This window comes from Falco naumanni, chromosome 9 (genome assembly GCF_017639655.2).
Source record: "Falco naumanni isolate bFalNau1 chromosome 9, bFalNau1.pat, whole genome shotgun sequence".
NCBI lineage: Eukaryota > Metazoa > Chordata > Aves > Falconiformes > Falconidae > Falco > Falco naumanni.
In genome coordinates, this window is record NC_054062.1 from 47632528 (window position 1) to 47656124 (window position 23597).

The 23597-nt window shown below is 41.3% G+C and overlaps 2 long non-coding RNA genes across 4 annotated transcripts in view; one reads left to right on the top strand and one right to left on the bottom strand.

Moving 5' to 3' along the window:
* Positions 1-6160, top strand: part of LOC121094037 — a 49418-nt gene extending 43258 nt beyond the window's left edge. The window contains exons 12-14 of one of the 2 annotated variants that reach the window (XR_005829718.1): positions 626-767; positions 1764-1809; positions 2749-6160. This is a non-coding gene — a long non-coding RNA (uncharacterized LOC121094037). The remainder of the gene's footprint in view (positions 1-625; positions 768-1763; positions 1810-2748) is intronic. The other variant, XR_005829719.1, reaches the window with a different exon arrangement.
* A 96-nt stretch (positions 6161-6256) lies between these two features.
* LOC121094038 lies at positions 6257-22799 on the bottom strand. Of its 2 annotated transcripts, XR_005829721.1 has the most exons (8): positions 22639-22799; positions 22429-22521; positions 22037-22127; positions 16976-17135; positions 15572-15663; positions 12552-12658; positions 10539-10676; positions 6257-7864 (listed from the first exon to the last, which is right to left on the bottom strand). It is a non-coding gene; the product is annotated as an uncharacterized LOC121094038 (long non-coding RNA). The 2 variants fall into 2 exon arrangements; XR_005829720.1 differs by having other exon boundaries at positions 6257-10676.
* Between the last annotated feature and the right edge of the window lie 798 nt (positions 22800-23597).

The window sequence follows — 23597 nt, forward strand, 5'->3', positions numbered from 1 at the left end:
TGGTAAGCTCTGGTAGAGCTACAGGAACATTCCAAAAGATCTTGTTTCAGAGAACAGCAGTGTCAAGTGCTGTCCTGGATAGGACTGGTGTATACTGTGGGCTTTTCCAGTTGAACTCCAGTTATGGCTCTGACCAAATTCTTTGGCCCAAAATGTTCTAGTGTTCACTAATTTTTGAGTATGTCAGATTTCTAACCAGCTAAGGTTTTATCGGTTTGAGTTACAGAAGTAAAAAAAATTATTCTACAGCTTCACCTGAAGACAGCAAGAACTGTGGCCTCCCACTTCATAGCCCCAGAGCTGTTGCCAGCTGTTGAAAGTACCCTAGATGCCTCCTGCCTCGGAGGCAATTTGTTGCAAGGCTTTGGTTGGATGATGTTCATGTTATTATTTGTAAGAGCAAAACATTGATTATTTCATGTATGAGAAAAAAATCATAATAAGGCTACAAATCCCTTCTAGCTAAGCACAAGTGTGTAGAGACAGTGAGGTATTTCTCCAATAAACTTCTTTTTCTTTGAGCGACACTGCTCTCTTTAAATATGACTTCTACATGTTTGTTCCATGGCATTTTTTTTTACTCCACAACTTCTCACTGAGTGTTGTGCTCATTTTTTTTGTTCAGACTTCCCTGCGCATGGAGTGCCAGCCAAAAGCAGGAGCAGCACCACCAGCAGCCGCATTTGAAGCAGCCACGTGGTGTTGAGCACATGAGGAGTGAGAGGCGCTGGGCAAAGGCTGCACCCTCCGATGTGTCCTCCATCCCGGTGAGCTTTGTTGACTCAGAAGCATGTGCATGGTAGTTCTGTGGCAGGTCCACAAGCTGATGCAGAGACAAATTGCCTTACCCAGTCAGCTCCCCAAATTAAAACCCGAGGCTGGCAGAACATCAAGTACCAGGATGCATGATGGCAGGTGTACAATGGAATTTAGGTCAGGCAGGGAAGGGAGATCAACAGCACAGAGCCACAGGCTCTAATTCTAACTAATCAAGAGACCAGCCAGGGGTTTAGTCCTGACAATTGAAGTGGTAAACTGAGAATAATTACATGTTTGGATAAACATCCCCTTGGGCATTCAGAGTCTGCCCAGATCACTAGAAATGATTGTGATAAAAAGCATAATGAAATAACCAGGTCAGCTGGTGGCAGCCAGGACATCTATTGCAATAATCATAATCCAGGCTCTGCAGAGAGATTTTGGGGGAAGACTAGAGGATTAGTCAAGAGCTGGTGTGTGGGGAAGGGCAGCCATTTAGCTGTTTGGGAAACTAGACATTTTGAAAGAATCCTATATAAGGAAAAAGAACAATTTGACACATTAGATTTAGCAGAGCACTCAGAGATAAATTTCTGAATTGCTGTGAGCGATGTCAGATATTTAAAAATACTTGTTTGGAAAATTGCTGTGTATTTCAGGTAGGTGTTCAGTGAAGCCTTTGCAGGAGCATGAAGATGTCTGCAGAAATTTAAAGCACATAAGTTCAAGGAAATACCCTTGGGGTTATGAAGCAGGATGTAATGTAAATTATTCATAGCTGGAAATTAGTAATTAGTCACTCAGTGACAGAGGAGACAGGAAGCCTAGACAAAGTGTTCATTAAGAGGTTCTAGGCCCTTTTTCATGCAGGCTGCAAAGTGATAACTAGAGTCATCAGCCAAAGCAAAGCCCACAACACACCCAATTAAGAAGAGGTTATCTTGCAGGAGCAGATTGTAAGTCAGAGAGTCTTATAGCTGTGTGAATAAAGCTGTGTTCTCCAGGGACCCAGATGGAATTTCAATGAAAGGATGAAGACATTGCCCACAGGTAGGCTGCCAAACAACTGTTCAATGAACAGGGAGTCATCTGCTCCATGAAAGATGTCCCTCAGCTCATGGAAGTCATCTGTGTCCATGGGGTCACTTGTTCAGGATCGTTTGAAGCACACAAATATATAGCACTGGGGTGCCACTGTTTAATTTTGTACTAGTACTGACTTTGGGGCAGGGGCCATAGTGACCTAAGGACTTGCACAGTGAGCACCCACGTGGTCTCTAGGGACTGTAGACTTCTGTCAGGGGAAGGAAAGAGAATGAAAGTATTCAACTAGATATGGGAACTGGGAATGTATGAAAAGAAAATAAATATAATTTATGGTAATAATTGTACTAAGCAGAGCTGCAGGAAAAAAGCCAATTATTTTAAAGCCTGTTATTTTAACAATCTTAGAGGAGTTTTGTTATTTAACTAACTCGCTATTATTTTTCAGGAACTCTTTTGGTAAATATTTTGTGTTTTAAAATATAGAACCTAGAAAAACGCAATGAAACTAAAAATCTTTATTAAAATTAATAAACACATTTACAGAAAGAAATATATCACCCAATAATTTGTGACTTTGGGGCCTAACTTTGGAAAAAAAGTAACCTTGAAAAAATGGGTTTAAAAAATCCGCAAATTTTTCATTTGAACCTGAAAATGCACTTTTATTTAAAAAGATTATTATTAACATGTATATTGTATGTAAGTTCACTAAAGCTGTTTAAGTGTTGCAGCAACTTAGTTTCATAAGTTCAGTCTATGCAATAGATTTAAGGAAATACGATAGGCAGCTGTTTCCTAGGGGATGGAGACGTCCATTTGAATTTCCCCACAAAAGATCCTAAAGGATCAGAGAACTGTATTTTAGAGGGTGGGTTTTTTTTTTCAGTAGAAAAGAAGCTGTACTCAGCCTAACTTTACTCTGTGTGCATAATATTATCACAGGTTTGACCCGCGGCTGCTATTGCTCATGCTGGGAGCAGCAGGAAAACTGAACGAGGGCTGGCAGCGTGGTTCTTAGCACTGAAGTAAATTTAACAGCTCTGTGTATTTGTTACCTGCAAATTTTCTGAGGGCATACTCCACTTCTGGTTTTTTGGTTTACTTTTTTTTAGGGGAATATACATGTCGGGAGAGTACTCAAAGCCCAAAAGCATTTGAGAGACAGTTGGTCGGCATTTAGGTGTCTGAGAGACGGGGTTAACCATTGATGAGTTCTGCTTCCTGAGGCTTTAGTCTTTACCCACCCCCAGAAAAGCACAAGGCAAAGCAACTCCGCATGAGGGCTGAGAGCATTTTCATGCTTTGAGACTTCATTAGGGGCTTGTGTTGTAATTTGTGTTTAATTTGTAGAAAGGCAAGCTGTAAGGATCCTTCTTAGCATGCTAGGTATAGACTGTCTACATGTAATGCAAAAGAGAAGAAAATGTATACAAGATCAAGGGCAACTAGAGTATACAAGGAAACTGTGTTAAATTAGGAAACACATCTAGGTCAAGAAAGGGTTTCAATGGATTGGAAAAATGAGGCAAAGAAGATTTACAAGACACAAATAATTATCAAGTGAATTTTTTGGCATGTGGACACTCTCAGGAGAGAGTCGGTCCAATAGCTATTTGAACTAAAGTCAGCCAGTTTTTGCTATATGAGCAGTGTAGCAGTGAGGATCATTTTTACAGGCCAGAGGGAGGAAATGAGAAGATTATATATAAATCAACAGAATTGGAAAAATGTAATAATACAGAATTCTGACAAATACTGTTTTAAAATACATTCACTTATTTAAAAGCCTTACCAAAGCTGCATATAAACTTATAAGCTACCAAGAGTATGAATAAAAGGCTCTGGGGTTTTACTCATAAAAATGTGCTGACATAGATGGGTCAAATTTTTTTCCATTAAGTTTAATGGTAGAATCAAAATGTACATCCATGCATGGCTTGAAAAGAAAAATGTCCAATTTGTGAAGTCTGGTACCAGCCAGTGAACGAGATTAAGCAAATGAGAACTTAACATAGGGGAAAGCTCCTGTTTTTCTGCCATAAAAAAGAGTGATAATACTGTCAGCAGCAAATGTGATGCTATTTTCCAGTGGATGCTAGAACTATTGCATCGCATTTACTATGGCAATGCAAAGTTGTTGACAAAGATATACACATTTCCTTCCTCCTGAATTTATTTTCTTTACTGTGTTTATTTTTTAAACAAAAATGTCACTTGCAGACAATAAAAAGAAATGGAACGAGAGTAAAAGAGGCAGTCAGGCACCTGAACTTAGCCCTTCTCTACTTTTTTTTTAGCATAAATGGACCTGATCACAAAATGCTAATTTGATTTTAGTTACCCTAAAGGCTTGTGCCTATAAAGAGCTGGAGTGCTTGCTCTGACCCAGTCGTACCCTTTACTTTCTGGTCTCTGGAAAACATACGGGCATGACTAAACAACAAGTGCAGACAATGATGCCTGCTCCACCCTGAGACCTACCTGACTAGACGTAAGCCCGCTTTAGACCAAAACCTGGGTAGCCACATTAAAGCCATCACATTTCCTTGGGTGTATATAAGTGCATCTACTTTGCTTTCAAAGAAGATGTAGTTTATGGCTGGCTAAGCCAGAAGGTAAGTCAAACTGTGACTGCATCAGTTCGTGTAGACTCACTTTTGGAAGAACATATCGATGGGAGCTATTATTCATGGTGCCACCAGTTTTACAGCTTAAAATTGCTTTTAATTTTTTTAAGATGAAGGAACACAATAACAAGTTCTATAGCAAGTATGTAAGACTATACACACTGCTTGAAGGACAAGCATTTATTTAGCTACTATAATGCTAGCAATTAAAATAGATGTTCAGCCCGGCTTTAAACCTGGGAGTATAATTATGATATTCAAAGTCCTCAGTAAGACAATCAAAATACCATTTAGTTGTGTAAATAATGGTCACGTGAAGTGTAAATGAGCACTTGGGCAGTTAGAATCCCCGTATCTCTGCAGAACAGCATGTGGTCAAGGAGACAGAACCATTATCTGCCCTGGCAACTCGTACTTTGGTTAATCTATGTGTTCCTGAATGCAGTTATACTGGTAGTACTCCTCACAACCTCTTATCGGAACTATAGTAAAAAGTAAATATTCTCTGAGAATGATCCCTCTATTCAGTCCAAGAACCAGAAAGCCCTTAAAACACTTGCATCATGAAAAACAATTTTCTAGAACTTGTATTTTCTCAATCCTGTAAACACTGTATATAACAAAATGTACCATTCCTCTGATGGCTGAGTCATTCATGTAATGGCAATTTGAAGTCCAATACCCACAGGTAATCATTATATCATGGAGGAACTAGAAAACTTGACAAGAAGTTGCTTCAGGATTTTTATGAATTGATTATATCTGTGGGAGATAATCATATATCGCCCATTTCCCAGCACAGAATAATTCACTTGGGAAATTGCTAGATTATCTACTATTCTGGTTACCTGTGACACTTCTTTATGTAATTGGAAATGATCTGAAGAACAACAAAGTGGCAATGATTCTCAGCTCCCACATGGGAAACCATCAAATCAACTAGGACGCTTCCAGAAGAGAGGCAGCTGACAAGGGTAATGACAAGGTCTATAAAATCATGAATGATGATATTGTAGATGCTAAAGGTTTAGTCTGGTTTAAGAGGAAATTGAACAAGTTCATGGAATAGGAATCCACTGAGGGTAATTAAATCATGGAAACGACATCTGAAGCTGAGAGCGGTCAGAAGCAGAGAGAGCCTGAGCTGGGAAATCCTCCGTGCTTGCTCTGTTCTTGCTCTTTGCCTGTGGATGCTGTCAGGGAGAGCGGACTGAGGTAGTCAGACCTTTGGTGTGATCGCTGCCCTTATATTTTTATGTAAGAAAACCGGTGGAGAGTGCCATCTGTTGAAGTCTACATGACTGGTATGACTTTTTGGGACAGAAAGTGTTATAAAGACCCCACTTGTGTATTTGATATATCATACCGGAACGGGTATTTGAACAAATAAATACATAGACAAAGCTTTTATTTTTAATACCCAAAGCTGCATTATTGGAACTGTTTCTCAAAAGCCAGAAGAGATAGAAAATATTTCAGTGAGTTGGTCTGCTTAAATGAAAACAGGGCTGAGCTTCGTGTATTTTGCTGTCTGGAGAGTTTTGTACCTCTCCTTCTTCAGTCCCTAAAGAAGTTCAACCATTTGCCTATTCCAAACTAAGACAAAGGAAAAAGCTTGTTTTGTGGTAATCCAGTTATGTCCTTACCATTTCTAACTATCTTCAGACAAGTCATTGGAGATGTTGAACGTTCAGACAATAAACCAGTAGAAGCCCTCGCTGCATAAACGCTGCGTAGCGATTTCAAAACCAAAGCATACACTGTTGAACGGTATGAAATGTAGGTTTGCTGCTGCTCTCACCATGATCATCGATATCACCACCTTCAGAGGTGCGCATCACTGTCTGTGCAAATGCCTTGAGAAGGGTGAGGTGACTGCATAGCCTTCAGGTACCACAGGCATGAGGAGGGGAGCTGATTTTAACCTCCAAGTCTACCACCTAGCCACAGAAACCCAGCTAATAAAGAATTACACTGAAGAAGTTACTTTGATTACAAACACAACAGCAGATAAGGCAAGATGGAAGTTAATCCTTCACTAGGGAAGGAAGCTAATGAATTAAAATACCGGATAACACCAAGAAAATATTGGCTCCAGGAAAATCCAATGGGTGGGCCAACTGCTTACCAATGCCAAAATTAAGTACAAATATTTAAAAACAGTATCATCTGGAAATTACAGGGATAAAGATAAAACAGCAACTAAAAAAAGACCATTTGTACCAAGACAGTGGCAGAGGTGGAAAAGCCTTCATTTTATTGACTGTTCTCATCAAAGCTATAAAATGCAAATGTTGTGCACACATGTGTCTACCATCTGCAGGGCCTGGCAGCCCGCAGGCTGGCTGTATGGGCAATCAAATTTTCACATTATGAATGATAAGAAAGCAATACAGTGGCAGCGGTAGCTCATGATGTGCTCTACCATGCAGGTGGTGTTTACAGATAAGCGCCTTTTTGGAACGAACACTTGAGGTCAAAATAATCCAGGGAGTTTTTTGAGCAGAGAAGCAAACAATATTAAAACAAATATGAGCTCATTGTAACCCTTACTGCTTAGGCCGTTGTGTTTATGGCAGGCTTCCCAAACGGAGCAGTTTCTCTTTGTAGTCATGCAATGCACCTGCCACTTTTACAGCACAAACTCACACCTCTGTGTTCATGTCGGTAATCTATCTGCATGCCCTCATTGTGGTTACAGGTTGTAACACCCAGATTTGCCCCTTAGTATTAATTTAATGGATTGCATCATGGAGAAGTAGGTTGAAAAAGGTACCTTGTACAAGAAAAAGGCATGTCTATTTAAAAGAAGTTTAAAATAAATAAAGCACTATGTCTTTGACGAAGACTATCGTACATATTGAACAGTTCACAGCTCTTAATACCAGGATAATAAAAAATTAGTTTCATATTTGACCTCGGCTTTCAGACACAGTTATGTTCCAAGATGTGCTGTTCAATATGATTTAAAGTAGGCAGTCATCACAAAGATGAATTAGGACACATCAAGTTTGGTGAGATCAACTCTGCAATGTTATAACTCAATTTAAAAATGTGAACAATCTATAGACGTGAAACAAATCATACCAGCTAAAGAGCTGCCTAACTGAAAGGTCTTTGACTCTGAATGTGTGATTTAATGCTGATTTAGAAGAGTAATATGCAGTGGTACCAGAGGCTGGCCCCAGGTCCATTAATAACGAGCAGAATCTAGTCCTTCTAATACCAGATTCTTTTGTGAAAATATTTTCTTCTTTTTGGTTCTGTGCAGGGCTACAATAAGCAATAACTTGCTGTATTACCAGTTTCAGTGATGGCAGAAGGCATTCCTGACTCTTACATCTTCTGAAATTCATCCATCTTCCAGTTAGTTAATTTTGTTGTGGGTTTTGATGTCTTAACCAACCTCAGCTGTATAGTGCTGCTTCTCTCTGCAATCAAAGAAGCCATGTAGAAAAGTGTTATTTGGGAAAACTACTACTTGTTTTCTGAATCTGACAGAAAAGTGGAAAAAAAAAATCTAAAATTTTCAAGCTTTCAACATATCTTTGAAAGAGCCAAATGCTTAGTACTAGGAGGGATTGTTACTCTGTTCACTGTAATTGAGTGCAAAGACCTGACTCAACAAAATACAGAAGTCAGTAAGGAAATGGCTTATCTGCTCAAAATACTGTGAAAAATTCAATGGGAAGACAATGCTGGGTATTTTAAAATACTTACTATAAAAAATAAGCGCATGAGAAAGATGCACAGTAAATGATAAGGAAGACATTTAGGTCATCTGTTTACAGAATCAAAAGCAGAATTGTGTGTAGCTGGCGGTCACTTTTGGTAAACATGTTTGATTGCTCAATATTGGGGAATCTTCGCTAATTTTCTGTTTGGAGACAGTAGAAATAAAAAAAAATGCACTGCCGGCTTTTTTAGTGATGCTAGAGCCTTAAAGCTGCTTTTTAACACAGATGGTACAGAGGTGGAATAGAGTCTCATATTTCTTTCTAATAATAACAACTATCATTTGTAGGGAATTGTATTTCCCAGGGTACTTATCTGTTTCTCATATACACACATTTACATATATATACATTTATATTTTTAAAAAACCCAAATATTTATGTATCTAAAAAAGACCATTTATGACAGAGTGTCAATGATCTCCTTTAGCAGGCTTCTTGGGGGTTGCATGCCTCGCTTCAGGACAGAGTGTGTGGTGCACTGCCTCAGGGATTTATTTCAACTTGCATGGCAATCTACTGTGAAATTATGATTTTTCAGTGCTAAGTGGCTGTTCCTGGCAGGAAATGTGGTTTATGAATGCTAATGATATATGATTGGAGCCCGTCTCACAGCTCTGTTCCCTCCACTGCAGAAAAAGGTTCATCAGCTCTGTGCCAGCACCGCACACCTTCCCTGCTCTGCACCACAGGTTTTGGAGAAAGTCCCAGTGCCTGTGTAGGATTAGCCTTGGGAGCAGCCATCTACCGAGCCTTCTGAGGCAGAAATTGCCCCCCCCCCCGCCCCCCCAAATACATCAGTGCAGCAGGGTCTCTGTCACTCCCCGTGGGTTTCTTTTTGCAACAGCAAGGTGCGTGGAGGCAGCAGGAAGGGAAGGGGGGAGCAGCCAAGCTGGGTTTGTGGCTCTCCTTTGCCGGAAAGCAGCATGGCAGCGGGATGTTGCTGGAGTCTCCTCACCTCTCCCAGGACAGCCATCGCAGGCGGACAGACATGCATGCAGGAGGGATCCTGTATTAGCACTGCATGTATGCAAGCTGTTGTGTGGCTCACCTGCGGCCAGGAGAAGTCTGGGATGCCAAGTCAAACCTAGGAGAGGGGATCAGCACCAAAAAAAGTTGAGTAAAGGGAATCTAATCATCTCTGCTTCCACCCCAGGCAGAAAACCTGCCATGATATACAGAGATCTAGGACCGTTAAGATCCTACCTGAAAAGGGATGTGCACCTGAAAAGTGAAAGGACCAAAGGCACCAAATTTATCTAGTTCTCTACCTCCAGAGTCTCTTATCTGCAGCCAAAGTGATGCCAGCAGACTACAACTATATACCAGGTGAAGAGATAAAAACTTGGGAGCATGATAGGAAGACCTTGTCCTTAGATGCCAGTGATGTTACATTTGGCTGGGATCAGCTATCATCTGCCATGCCCAGGCACTTATGAGTGCACCCTCAGGGGAAAAAGAAAAAAACAGCCAGCACTTGTGAATTAAGCCAAGAAGGAGGGAAATGTAAGAAAATAATCAAACCCTGGCAGCATCCTTTGGCTAAAGCTGTGTTCAGTCTAATACTATTGATTTTTCATAAATATGTCATATACTTCTTAACCTTATCTTACAAAGTTTACCTGGGCTTTGACTGTGTATTTAGTAACTCTTGGATATAAAGAGAAAAGAGATATCTGTTTTTCTTTCCCTTTCTTTGATTTTTTGGGTTTTTCTTTTTACTGAATTATTAAAATAGAGTTAACCCTTAGGAATACTTGTGGGAAATGGGATTCATGTTGAACCGTATCACATCTACAGATCTTCCCAGGGGACATTAACATTCAGTGTGGTAATCCTTTATTTTCTAGCGAGTGCAACAAAATTTTCTTGTAAACTAGTGGGCCAGACTAATCAGTGGGGCCACGTCAGAAGCACTGGTGTGGGACGATCAGAAATCAGGGTGCCATGGTATTGCAAATGTGTCACGTAACCTCCAGCACAGAGAGGTGAAGGTGGGTCTGTGCTACATCCTGCACTCCCTGATCCTCAGGGCTGACTCCCAGTCCCAAAGGCAGTGTATAGCAATCTCTCAACTTCACTTTGACTTGTAACAATACCTGAAAGCATTAAGTGGATCACTGATGCGTGGCACATCCCGGGTACCTCTCTCCACCCAGAACATCCCTCCTCCTCGTCCTGAAATGTGAGTTATCACAGTGGTGGCTTTCACACATGCCCAGCTGAACGACGGATCTCCCCTAGTACTGTAAGGTACCTGGTACACTTTCTGGCACATCACAATTAATAATAAATTTTTATGTAGATAAATATTATACCACGCCTTTCATCATGCAGAATAAAGGATGCACAGAAAGCCTAAATAACTCACCCAAGCCTGTGACAAAACAGATGACAGCACCCTACGTGCCGTGACTCCCAGGTCAATGCATGGAGTGAGGGGACTTCTTCCCTCCCTGGTGTTAGAGTACAAGCAGCCAGCAAAGAGTATCAACCTTTTTAAAAAGTCCTGATGGAAACAATGAGAAAGAATTCCTTAGCAGTGAAATAAGACAGAGAACAATGGACCGCTGCTGCAACAAGCCCCTTAACAGTTTATGTGATGATGAACAGCGGTGTCTCCTTCAGAGGGGAGCAGACATACCCCTTAAAGATTCATGGTCTTTTCCACGGTTGTTACAAGAAACACTGAATTGGATGATTGTATTTTAGGCGCATCTGTATCTCTTTTGTGGGTAACTTTTCCTGCAATGTGTCTCGCACAGTTGCAAATACCCATACACACGTAGTGACATCAAGGGTCCCATCAGATCATGGGAGACTGATTCTCTTCTCATTTAAGCCAGCAGAGCCATAAGGCACCTTTACAAAGCTAATCCTTACCCTGGCCTGTGTGAGACTGGTTCTGTTGCATGCAGCAATAACCAGTAACAGACCCACCACTGAGACATGGAGAAGAGGAAAGTGTCATTCCTGCTGAACAATATAAAGAGAAGAGGTTTTGTGTTTTGGAGAGAAAGTTTGAGGAACAAGGCTAGCATCAGCTTAGAGATGGTACATTTCACTCCAGTAAGTCCCCCTTCATTCTTAGCTAGTTTGTCTTTTTGTTACTTTTTTGTATCATCTTTTGATTTATGACTTTACGCTGGCTCCTCAGCTTTCAGACCAGTGATGGTGTGCTTCTCCAACCCACTGACCTAGTTGTGACAAATACACATCCCTTTAATCACTAAAACAGGATCGGTTCTGCAGTCCATCTTTGCCTTCCTACCACCACTACACATGTAAAGTGAGAGGATAAATATTGCTTCACATTATACATATGTGCTTGTGTACAGGAGACATTTCTGAGCTCTCCCACTGATGGCCCAGGGCTCCTGCATTATGAATCCTGTCCCAAAGGCTGCACATGCTGCTGTGACAGCAGGCAGCAGGACTGATACGTGGTGTGACATTCCCTGTTAGCATATGTGGCAAAAATAAGAGCTTCTACTTTCAGATGGTCTGATAACCATCTCATCTGCTTTGGTACGCAGCACCCTCACAGGTCTGTCAGCTTGAATTCTGACTTGTGCTTCTCAGAGCAACAGTGACACATAGATAAAATTCTCATATAGCAACTAACTTTTCCCTTATTACACACAAGTCCTCTTAGACCAATAGACATTAATAGCTGGAATTTATCCTCTGGAAAACAACAGGGTTTAATGAATTTCTTTCTAGGCTTTTGTATGTCACTGGAGTTTTGACAAATATAATCTCTACACGACAGCAGAGTATGAAGGGTCCCTTTCTCTGTCAAAGTCAGGGTTAGAAGACAGCTATCACTGAGTTAAATGTGACAGAATTTGGGACTACATCGTTCACATTTCTTAAAAATATCTCAGGTCCCGACTCAAAAGATTCTGGACCACTGCATAAAAACTCTATGTTTTCTTTGTCTGATACTGATTTTAATTGCAGCTAATTAATATTAGACTGTTTACATACCCTGTCTGTCTAAGGATGAGGGATTGATGATACGTAGTAGATGATACATATTCCAGCTGTTGGAAAAGTGTAGTGTTTGAAAGTTAATGAAAAAAGAAATGGAATGGAAGTAACAAAAGAGTTAGTTTAAAATGCTGTTAAAATGTCACAGTCATTAAATTCAAACTGAACTGATCTTAAACATAATTTTATCACGGTTATTTTCGCCATCTGTACAAAACTCTTGCAACACAAATCTTATTCTTTTATTGTGAAATGACACTTTTTGAACCAGCTCTGACTACACAGTGGTTTAACTTTGAATTGCCATGCTTATTTGTTAAGAGTACTAAGCAAAGTTCAAGCCCATAAAATGGAAAACATCAAATTTTATAGCCATGAAAATGGGACTTACGATGGAAATGGCAGCTGACGCTCAACCGAAATAGATATGTTGGAGTAACAATTATATATCTGATCTTTAATTCTTCAGATGATTCATTTAAGCATCAGTTGCCAACACTGTAATTTTGAAAAAGGTAAAGGTCAAATACCTTGTTTACAAAACCACATTTCTTGGTTATTGCGTATATATCTCAATTCAGCTTTAAGTCTAAGTAATAAACCTGAAAACTTTTTATGGCTGATTAAATTAAAGTGAATTTCATATTAAAACATGCTAAAACACACCTACAGAATAAATAACAAGCCCCTGAAGGAAATTTAAATATAAAGTGATTAATACCCTAAGCTGATGAATTATATGGTTTTATAAACAGCTTGTTCATGAATCAGGCACCTACGCTTGCAGTCAATCCATGTGGGTGGGCCTTGCAGCTGGAGAACACTTAGCTGACATATCTAGGTCTCTGTGTGGGTGTAAAGGTCCATACACACCCCCACATGGATGCCACTGCGGAACAAGGGCTAACCTTTCAGCCCTCTTTAGCCATTCACTGAAGTCCTTTCCTAGGCGGAAAATGCCAAAGAAGGTCAAATATCATTGACCTCAGTGTTTGTGAAGACTTTCTGCCAAGTACGAGGCAAATCTATAAACAATAAACATGACTTTACTCACATTCTTAGTCACTTCATTAGCAGAACTAAGTGGTAACTATGACTTGCAATTCTTTTCTATTTTGAACACATTTTATTTACCAAGTATTCGGTTTGCCGCTTGTCTTAATTGCACATTTTAGTAAGGAAAAGCTGGAAAGGTCAAAACAAGGCTCTTGGAGGATAAACTGTTGTCCTTAAAAGCAATTCCTACTGGAAGAAAATATGATGATTGAGAGGTCAGTGGTGCTAGGGTAAGCACAAGATAAGTCACCAGCTATTTGAAGTAATGTTTCCTTTGATCTGCCAGGCCTTTCCATACATAAGGAAATCCAGTGGGGTGCTAAAGGCTTTGCTAATCTTCCTAACGATATGCTAAGGATGCTTAAGGTTGAAGTTAAAGAGGCCTTTCAGTGCAGCTTGACTTGTGAACTTTTGAAATACAGAACTGACCTTCCTCTCAAAGATATTTGCAAAGCATCTGTTCACATTAGCAAATGCGTGGGCAACTGTATGCATGAGCTGGGGCCAGAAAAGTCACATTAAAAAGAAAACTTTTAGATTAGCCCTGCTGTTAGCAGTCCTGCCCAGGGCAGGGGTATTGTAGGGTTCCCACAGGGCTTTATGAACAAAAAGTATTAAGAACAAGGATGGTTTAAAAGCTTTGAAGAAAATAGGAAATCAAAGAGCTGAGCTGGTTAAAACCTTTGGCAAGTATTATCACAACGGTTGGTTGGCATAGCACAAACGTTCTTGGGAAGACTCAACCTCCTCATTCTAACATCTGATTTTCAGGACAACCTTAACATTACCATGGCATTCACTCAAAATCACAGCCAAAGTCAGCCATGAGAGCAGATTCAACATTTGAATAAAGAGTCTGAAAGTAAACTTGGGAGGCATCAGTCATGACAGTTCAAGAGCCATCCAGGAAAAAAAAAAAAAAAAAGAGAGAGAGAGAGTGTGACATGTAATCCATATTGGCACCACTGAGGTCTGAGGTGACTCATTTTGCCTGGTGTTCAGTGCTCTGCTCCTGAACATGCCCTAAGGCCTGAACAGAGAAAACAGAGCATATCTTTATCCTTCAATCCATTTGAGGTTCAGAAACTAAGGCATCTACCAGTCCGGTACTGTAAGATGACTAGTTAGTTACATGTGCTCAGACTGTGCCCAATACATACAAACACCACACTTAGTTTGGCAGTCATGGTAACGTTCTTTCCAAAAAGAAGAGGTCATCATTTGCATGGCAGCACAGGCAGGGCTCTTCTAGCACAGCTAGCAGCCCACAGAGAATATGCAGCTCCCAAAGGATAACTAAGGGGCCTAGAAAGTGTCATAGACTCTCCCAGGTACAAGGTGATACTGTTATCAAACGAGAACAGATGAGATCTGGGTCAACGGTGGCCTGGGGTGCGCAATTGTGGGATGCTATTGTACCAGGATGGTATCAGAGATGGCCAGGGTACCCATAGAGGGAGTACACAACAGGGTAGGACCATGGCATTGGGTTGCAATGGACATGAGACACTGCTGGTGGCCACTGAATCCAAAAAGGCAAATTGGTCCAGGCAGTTGGTAGAAACAATTCAGACATCGGGACTGGGAGCTGGAGAGCACCATCATACCGCAAGAGGGCTGGGGTTGGCTCCCTCGCAGCTGGTTGAAGCCAGAGCAAACTCTCTTCTTCACACAAGCTGCCTGGGGCAGCTCACTTACTCCCAGCAGGCTTTCTTAATCAACCAATTAAAAAGCCCAGTATGGGGCTTGTGGCTGAAATACCTGGTCAAGAAATAGAAAAGCACCTTCTTCTGTTGGCAACACCTACAACCCACTTGCTAGTCTATGCTGTATGGGACAGCCAACCTGCCAAGGAAGATTAATATCCTTAAACACAGGCTAAAGCACAGTTCCCAAATACTCTCAGTTGCCCAAGGACTATTTAGTTACTCCATGCAAAGTGAAATACCTTTAACATGAGAAATTCCCCACTTCAGAAACCCATATATTTTAGCGGTTGGGGTTAGAGCACAGTTGTGGGAGGTAAGAGTTGAGTCACCCCAACCAAAGGAAAAAAATATCCTTGGTGTTTTACATTATAGGTGAGTACTTTAATCAGTGGTCTATAGGCAATTACTTAAATACCACTTTGTAAGCACTGCTTTAGAATTTAGGTGTCCCAGGTTTGTTGTTATTTATTTGGTTTTGTCTTATTTAGGGACTTGAGTCATTACATTCCTGAGGAAAGTGCCAGCATTTTCACTTGCAGTGACAGTATGACTTTCAGCTGCTTTCAGATGGCCTATTTTTGTATCCGATTGCACATGAAAGAAGGATTTTTTCATTTGTAAAAATGGATATTTTAAGCAAACCTACCTGGGATCAACAGGCAGGGAATTCCATGAAGCCCAGCGTGGCTTAAGGCTGAGATAGGTACCAGTCTTCTCAGTGATGTTATGGCTCAGTTTCTGTGCAGAAACAAGGACATAGTTGCTTTGAAAACTTCACTGGCAGAAACCAAATACCTAGAAAAATTAGACAACTGGAAATCTAACTTCGTTTTGGAGGCTCCAGACTTTGGACATGTAATTTTCTGCTGTGAAATTTGGTAAATACATCTATGTGAAATTTGACAAATCCTGATTCCGAGTTTATTCCACCAACATTTTTAGTATGTGCTATTAAAAAACCATACTTGGGAGTTTTAGTGAAAATAGAAAAAAATATTCATCCTTCATGTTCACTGCTTAGGGAAGCCCTCCCGCATGAGCAGGGCCTTGTCTGTAGTCAGGAAAGTGAGTTTCCTTAAAACCATGGTGTGAGTTGGTGAAGGGTAAATTTCCTTCCCCTTTTCGGCATCAGGGCTGGTGGCTTTACCTCTTGCAGGTATAGCCTACTGGATAAAACAGAGGAGAGGAAATTCAGTGAGAGACCCAAAAGCATTAAAAAAAGATGTGAAAGACTGGTTCTTAATCAGGGCACACACTTCTTGTCTCACTTTGAGTAGGTTTCTAAGGGCTAGCTCCATGTAAACAGTCACAGAGGCTAAATAGGGCAGCGAAGTCAAAAGGTGAGATCATGGAAACCACTAATCATTTATTGCCTCACCTCAGAGGCCTGCCTCTCAGCTACACACGGCTGTCACTTTCTGGCTTTAAAGTTTCCCCTGGTTTTGAGCCTTCCTGCAAACCCAGAATTGCCTCAGCCCTGACCCTGCCAAGCAGCCTGGCACACCATCCACTCCAGTGGGTCCCCAAAGGCACACGGTCCCCACCCCATCCCATGAGGCCTCCAGGAGGGAAACATTCCCAGATTATGTCCAGCACATGCTGATACATTATCCTGCTTATTAAAAAAGCACCGTGGCTGTCACTGTCTTTCAAAAATTAATCAGGAAAAAAATATCAAATTGTTATTTTAAAAAATAGAGCATTAGCGTTCTTCTGTTCATGGTAGATGAGACTTAGACCATATCTCCTAGCTGTAAGTCATGACCAACAGCCATGCTGGAGATCGTCTGGGTTGCAGTTCCTCCCCAGCCCCCCTGCTGCAGCTGTGTGAGTGTCAGACAGTGCTTGTCTTTCTGTGGGTTTGAAAGGACAGGCAGGCAGAGACCTGGGTACACAGAATCATGGCGTTAAGAAGTAGTGATCAGAGTTCTTTAATGCCTAACACCAAGGAGGCTTAGGGACATGAATACCTTGGAGGGTCATAATCTGTCAGAGTGAACCCATAACCCACAAACACAAGCTGGTTGGAAAGTCAGAAAATCCCTTTTACCTTCCCAGTTGCAGCCAGCAGCGTTGCCCTTTGTTACATGGGAAGGTCCCAAGAAGCTCTTTTCCAAGCTCCAGCACTTCACGACACTGCTAAACGTTACTGCAAGATCTTTAATGGTGCTCAGTATCGGGCAGCTCACTTTGTATTGGGAGCGAAGTGTCTATAAAAAAATAGATCCCGAGCATTTCAGTTAATCTATTTTTGTGCACAGAATTGACAACGTTGAAAAATGAAAGACGACCTGCCACAGGCAAGTTTTACACTTGTAAACGGTTAACGTGAAAGCTTATTAACACTTGTCATTATTCTCTGAGGCACCTTTTGTGGGCCACATCATTTCAAAATAAGAAATGCCACCGATTTCTTATTTACTTAAACCAGAAGCATTCCTCAGAAGTACATCTTTCTGCTGCGTACGTGAAAAACTAATCCAGGAATACGGTCATAATTGAAGGTCCACAGGCACACCTATAACATTACCCTGCAGATCCTCTCAACTCTAGACTACGGTTTTCTTCACGATAGTTTCTGGTACCAAGTGTCCAACAGTCAGTGCCATCGCTTCTGCTGGCCACCACTTCCTCAGATGAGCCTGTGGAAGGCCATGTTGTCCACACACCTGTTTCATAGAGGCAGCAGTTCACCACCACCCAAAATGTTTGGAAATGTTTATTTGTGTGGATGTGTATGAACACAGAGAGATAAGTGTGTGGGTGCATGTTTATATCTTTAACTATGCGGGAGTAAACTTTCTGGATGGAATCCGATAAGGGTCAAATGAAAGTAAGCACTAAAATGATGATTAAAGTAATAAAAACTCATTTTTGTGTCCTCACAAAACAGTGTCTGACTGGGACTGTTAAACGTCAATGTTAAAACGTGTAACTAGGGCATGGATATATAAAGAATTATACTAGATACCCTAACTACTGGATAAAACAAAAAAACGTGAATTGGGCCAAATCTTGATGCTATTTGCATGAAGAAAAACATTTAGTTGAAATTAAAGTGTTGCTGGCTTCACCCAGATAGAAAACAACAAAGAAAGAAGCAGAGCTGGAACAACACTCAGGTTATGTGTATGATCATAACATAACCTGTAAGGTGTAACAACCACGGCCTATGCATGTAGAAAACTGAACAAAGCAGAAAAATTCAGAGTTTTATACTTAGGAGGACATGTGGTTATGTGGTCAGATGGGAGGATGGAGTGCCTGGAGGCTGCCGGCATCTCACACCAGATGAGGATCTGAATCACCGTGGGCCAGTCACGAGCTCTTTTTGTTTCATGGAAACCAAAACGAGCCAGGCAGAACCTCGCTGGAAACCAGCACTGCGTCTAAGAAATGTTTTCCAAGTTGGGTCATGAACATAAATATTCCTCTGGAAAGTACCTAACAGTGCATGTACTATGAAGACACACTTTCAAAAACCTCCAAAGAAAGAGTTTTTGCAAAAGCAACACCATGATGGTGTGAGCCATCTGAGGGCAGCCCCCTGAAAACTCTCTATCCCCAGTAATCTTAGGCTTCCAAATTTCCACGAGACTGATCCCTTACTGGTGCTCGAAATAAAGTGGTTATTTTCTGAGCTTCTCTGTATTTTGTTAAGCCCTGAACTGCAACGGAGGCCAGAAAAGGAAAGAAAATCCTGTGGGTGAACATTTAGTTCTATGGAAGTCAATGGCCAACCTTGGATCAAGTTCTGTGGGGCAAGATTTCTTCCTGTACTTTTAGATCTATAAATATACATTGCATGGATAAAATTAGAAATTACTTCACCCAGTTCTGGTCGTAATAATAGCATTCTGATGTAAGTCTGAGAAGAATCAAACCTGAATGATTCATAGCTTCAAGCAATATCGATCTTCCACATTAGCAGTTGGCCTCTGATCATGTGCTTAATTCTTTGTGTATTTATGGTAGCTGCATCGGCTGTTTTTTAAGTGCTGGGTGTTTTTATGCACGTAAGTAGTATAGACTTACAGTTTATTTACACTGGGGACTTTTGGGAAGTATGTAAATCTAAGCTGTAATGCAGAACAACTGCTGTGCAACCGTTGTGTGGAGTACACAACTTGAGCTTAAGCTTCTTCCATCTGAAATCCTCTGCCTTGCATTTAGGGATTTTTCTTGCTATAGAGTATATACAGTTTCTGCCAAATCTGCTTGAATTCTGGGTCTTCGGGGTCACATAAAAAAAGCTGCCATCTCTCTACTCCATCCATCTGTTTTTTTTGCAAGCCGGCGCTGTTCTGTAGCACTGGGTCAGTAGGGTGGGGAAAACGGTGGAGTGTTGTGAGCCAAACAGCTGTTGCACAAAAGACGGTTCTGCAGAGCTGGGCTGGTGAGCAGCAGTGGATGCCAGAGGTAACCCTTCTCGTAGGAAGGCCACCACTGGAACGCAGATGGGGAGACCTCTTCCCACAGCCAAAGGATGCACTTCCCAAGGACAAAGAGGAGCCGGCGTTATGTGTAGGGTTGATGCAGTAAACATGACAAGCAAAGGGGCTGTAGCTATAAAGGAAAATAGCACTTCCCAAAGGAACAGGTAGAAAAAGAAGTAAATGGGAAAAAGCCCTTGAAACGATGAAAGACACTAATGGAAAGTGATGGAAAAGGGAAGGTCATACGCACATGGCGCCTGACAGGTGAAAGCTGATTTCCTTTCGGGTTTCTGTTCAGTAACAGATGTGGCAGGGAGTTCCAGCAGAATAAAAAAAAATCTCAGAAACCACCCCAGGAGCGTTGAGAGGTGTGGGCAGCATGGTGTCTGTCACGGAAACAAAGGCAATATTTGTATGCTTTGAAAGGGCAGCAGTTGACGTACATGACAGGAGATGTAAAACCATTCCTTGATTTGAGCCACAGGCAGCCGGGCAGGTTTCGCAGCGTACGAGGGTGGATCGGACCCCTTCTGGTATAAGGGGTCTCTGAAGTGAAAACAAACCTAGTTTGTGGCATCTTAGCCAAGGCTGCTCCAGGCGGAGGGGAGCCGAGGGGGTCCTTCCACCCCAGCCAGCAGCTGCAGAGGCAGGTCAGGACTTCTCCAGCCCCAGCTGAATCCAGTGGCTGCGTGCTAGGTTCGCATGAGGGTGGCTTCAGCAGCAAGGGCAATACTGAATACCACCAGCCAAAACCAGCATAAACCAACGAAAACACAACCCATTTGGAGTTAGGGGGAGACGAAGGGAGATGAAAAGAAGCATGGTCAGCCTCCGGGCCCCTTTCCTCACCCACAGCCCCTTCACTTGGCAGCAGGGTGGCCAGTACCACATCGAACTGGGAGTGCTGGTGGCCAAAAGGCAGCTGCATGGTCTCATCCTTGCCTCTACCATCATAAGCCTTTTACGCTGCCACGCTGTTTTAAAAATCGGTTGCAAAACCAGTAGAAGTGTTAGCAGTGTCTAGCATTGAGGGAAACAGCAAGCTGGTTTTAATCGCCTCGGGTGACATACGGTTATATTTAAACCTTGTAAGGGACTCTGGCTGGGTGTTTCTCACCACCGCTACATGTCTGCAGTCTCCAGCTTCAGGGCTACAATCATCTCGTTTATATTTCTACTTGTCAGACGTAAGCTCGAGTGTGTGCCCTAGCACCATGTGTCAGAGAGGGACAGGCATAACTACAGAGATGGAAACTTCCCAAACACATTTGACAGAAGGTCAGATAAGTGGAGAGAAGCTTGATCCAGTCAATAATTAACAGCAGATTTTTAAAGTGGGAAAACTCATCTTGTTTGTTATAATTCATTGTTACAAACCGTGATTATGTTCTGCTGAATTTATGAGGGAAATCCTCAAAGCTCTGCTTATTTTTTGGTGCCAGATGACTCAGTTTTGTTATCCTTAGCAATAATTTGTGAGAATTTGGTTTGATTTATACAAAAGAGTTTATGTCTTCATTGTAAATAAACACTGTTCATTTTGTGCCAGTAAAACTTGAAAGCTGAACCAAGAAATATGTTCTAAGATGAAGTTTAAAAGCTAGTGAAGATCAAAAATGATAAATAGCATGACAGTCTTTTTGGAAAGGATGTAAGTCTTCATGCTTCCAGGACATAAGATAACCTCTAATTAATGGGGGATAGTAAGAATTTATTCCTGTCAGCAAGTTATTTCATAATTGCCTTCTGTAAGGCTTCCTGTGCTTTCCTCTGCAGCAGCTGGTACGCTTCTGCAGGAACAGCGTGATCAAATCGATGAATGCCTGATCCAGTCCTATGTCTCTGTGAAGGTCCTCTTTACCAGAATTCTTCACCTGCCCCAGACTCAGGTTCAGCTTGCTTTGTTTGTAAAGCAAAAACCGCTAAATCCCAAGGCAGAAGAAATTATTTCCTTTCTTTAGTGATGTCTTCACTTGTTGACAGGAAAAACAAAACCCAAACCCTTCAACTTACGTGTCGGCACGTAAGAAGGAATGTCAAATAACTTTTTTTCAATAAGTTTGCCTTGAAAAGCAGTTACTTGTTAATATGGACCCACAACACACATGCACAGTATCCTTATAACGGGTGGAATGAATAGCTTATCTCTTTTAAGGGTGTCTTGGTAAATGAAATGTAACCCCAACCTTCATCTGAGCTTCGGAGCCGTGCCTAGTAAGCCTTCCCCTTTGCCCTGGGCCTCAGCTCTGTTGCTTATCATTTTCCCCTAATATTGCCACTTGTCTTCATCAAAACTACGTTTGGACTAAGATCTCATTTTTGCTATATCATAGGGAGGCCTCCCAAACAACCTAGTGATTGCAGTCAAAGATAAATCGTTTGGGGGAAAAAAAGGGAAAATTGCCCTCTGGAAGTGCCTTTGCCTTTTTGCCTTACACAAAGAAGCTAAGGGATGGCCATAGGCTTACACTGGGTTAGCTTCACTTCAAGCTAATTGAAATTTGGTGTAATGACTCACATCTTACGTATCTCATGTGCCATTGGAAAGGAGATTTTTTGATCTCTAGCTGATAATGTAGTCTAAGATGATAACAGTTGTCCACTTTTTTCAATATAGAAGGTAGCCCAGGAAAGGGAACATTTCTATTGAGGGACAAAACTGTGGATATACATACCTTGTTTTGGAAGGTGGTTCCTCATGGAGCTCAGGGTCTGGGCCAAATAAAGAAAGACTTCACTGGACATGAACGAGGTATTCTTGATCATCTGTGCAATCCAACAGTGGGACACTTTAGCAAGGTGTATTTGCAATTCCCTCCCTCCTCTCCTTCTTCCATGAGTGTAAAAGCATGAATTACATTGTCTTTTTTTTTTTCTTTTTTTTTTTTCTCCTTGTTTGGACATGCAACAGGAAAAATAAATCTATTCATGTCTCACATCCCTATGATTTCTAGACATTGCACTGATTATCAGCTACTGGCTGTGCATAAAGCCTTCAAACCTTATTCTAACCATTACAGCACTAATTATTGTTTCCTTAAGTAAAATGCTCCTAAACTATAATTACCTGTAAGATTATATGTTAGCAGTTACACAAGAAATTGTATTACAGGATTCTACCAGGGGGCTGAGCTCACCCCACTGCCCCAGTCAATCCAATCTGTTGAGAAAAAAAAAAATGTAGTAGTTAGTGTTAACATTGGAAAACCAGCTCGGTATTCTCCTCAGCCCCAGTATCTGCAGGAAGCTCATTCTATATTCAGCATACACTACTCACTTTACAGTGTTGCTCTCAATTCTCAGCTGATGTAAACAGATGTTGATCTGCTGAATATTGATTTCCATCAGTTCAGGTTTTGGCTGACAACACAGAGCTCTCGTCCCTTTGTGCTTAATGTGCGGTGCACTGTCAGCGACCATTGAAAACAACTCTAATGCATTTTTTTAAAAAAAAAAAAAAAAGAAAACACAAGGAATTTCAGAGGATAGCTCTAGCAAAATAGACACTATTGCCTATGCCCTCATGAACGTTCACTCCATCCACCTGTATGCATGAAATACACATAGCTCAGGCTGTGTCACAGCTTGCCAGAAATATACGTGCGTTGCAGAGCAGATGATGTCTCAGGTCTGTAGCGTGCACCCCTGTATTCATTTCCTGTGTCTGGTAACCAGCAACGCTGACACTTAACGGGAGAAAGTGATCCCTGGTGAAACTGCAGTGACTCCTGTGGACTTGCCGCATGACAACGCTCATCTACTGAGCAGCAAGAGATAAATTAGATAGGACTGGGAATTTGGAACAAATTCAGACTTTAGAATATGTGGAGGACTGGGGCTAGAGCAGACATTTTGTCATCATCCTCTGTAAATCCACACTCTCTTCCTCTGCACCATCAGGTAGTTTCTTACGATACAAAATATATGAGCAGCTTAAAACCTCTATTCCTGCTTATGTGAATATGATTTGATGTGACACAAGCCATTGCTCTTTAAATTGGATTTTGATATTTGCCTCTAGAATCTGGTGGTTTGGCTGCATGACATTGACTTCCAGCTAAAACAATTTACTCCCCAATTACTTTAACAGACAACATTTCAAGCAATTAACAGAATTAATAATGTATTTTCATACTTCAAAATTACATCTGTGAACAGCTTTTAAAAAATGCAGCATAAGATTCTAAAATTCACTTTGCTTCTCCTTAGATATTAGCTAGGAAAATCATCAGAAAG